The sequence below is a fragment of the Podarcis gaigeae genome (genome assembly GCF_964106915.1).
Source record: "Podarcis gaigeae genome assembly, chromosome: 11".
NCBI classification, from domain to species: Eukaryota; Metazoa; Chordata; class Lepidosauria; order Squamata; family Lacertidae; genus Podarcis; species Podarcis gaigeae.
The window spans coordinates 4,191,761-4,192,809 of record NC_139687.1 but is presented as its reverse complement, the minus strand read 5'-3'; positions in this window follow the sequence as shown (position 1 = coordinate 4,192,809).

Genomic DNA, 1,049 nt, shown 5'->3' with positions numbered 1-1,049 from the left:
GTCACCCCACCGTCGCCCGGCGCAGCCCAAGGGCCCCCCAGGCGGCGGAGAACTGCCACGCAAGAGGGTCTATCCGTGGTCCTGAAACGGCCCTGTAGAAGAAGCAGAGACGGCTGCTGTCCCTGGTGCTGAATTGGCCCTTGCAAAAGACTGCTGTCCCTGGTGCTGAATTGCCACCGCTGGCAAAAAGTCACAGTCCCTAGTGCTGAATCGCCCCCCCCCCCCTGCAAAAAGACGCTGCCCCAGGTGACGAATTGGCCCTTTGCACAACGCCGCTGTCCTGTTGCTGAATTGGGGCCCTCCTGCAAAAACCGCCGCTGTCCCTGGTGTTGAATTGCCCCCCCTGCAAAAACACCGGAGCTGTCCCTGGTGCTGAATTGCCACCCCCGTTTGCAAGCAGCCGCCGGATCTCCTCGCAAAAAACCCGCAATGGCGCTGAAGCGCAATGGCGCTGTCCGCCGCGCCGAAATCCCCCTGCAAAGACAGGCGCGCACCCGCGCGCGCGACCGCGCGCGGGAGAGGAGGAAAAGGAGGCAGCCGGCCAATGCGGCGGCGTTTGATGTCGCTGGGGGGGGGGAGGGCATAGGGGGAGAGGGGGGAGGGTTAGATAAAGCGGGGTGGGGTGGGGTGGGGGGCAGGAGAAATCGCGCGGGGGGGAGCATAGGAAATCAAGAAATTGGCCGCCCCCCCAAAAAATCTTTATAGGATGTGCCCCCCATTATACAAAGCAGGGGGGCCGCTCAAGATATTCCCCCCCGCCCCGTCAACCTTCCTAGGATGTGCCCCCCAATATACAAAGCAGGGGTGGAGGAAAGCCAAACCTCTCTACTAAAGAGATTCGGGCCCCCCAAATCTTTATAGATTATGCCCCCCCCAATATTCTTCAGTTGGCCTTGCTAGCTAGGGGTGATGGGACTTGTAGTCCAACAACATCTGGGCACCCACATGTTGAGAAAGGCTACTATATGGCATTGCATATATATATATTGTGCAGGTATTTATTTGATGTGGTTGGACTACAACTCCCATCATCCCTGAGCTCTGGCCTT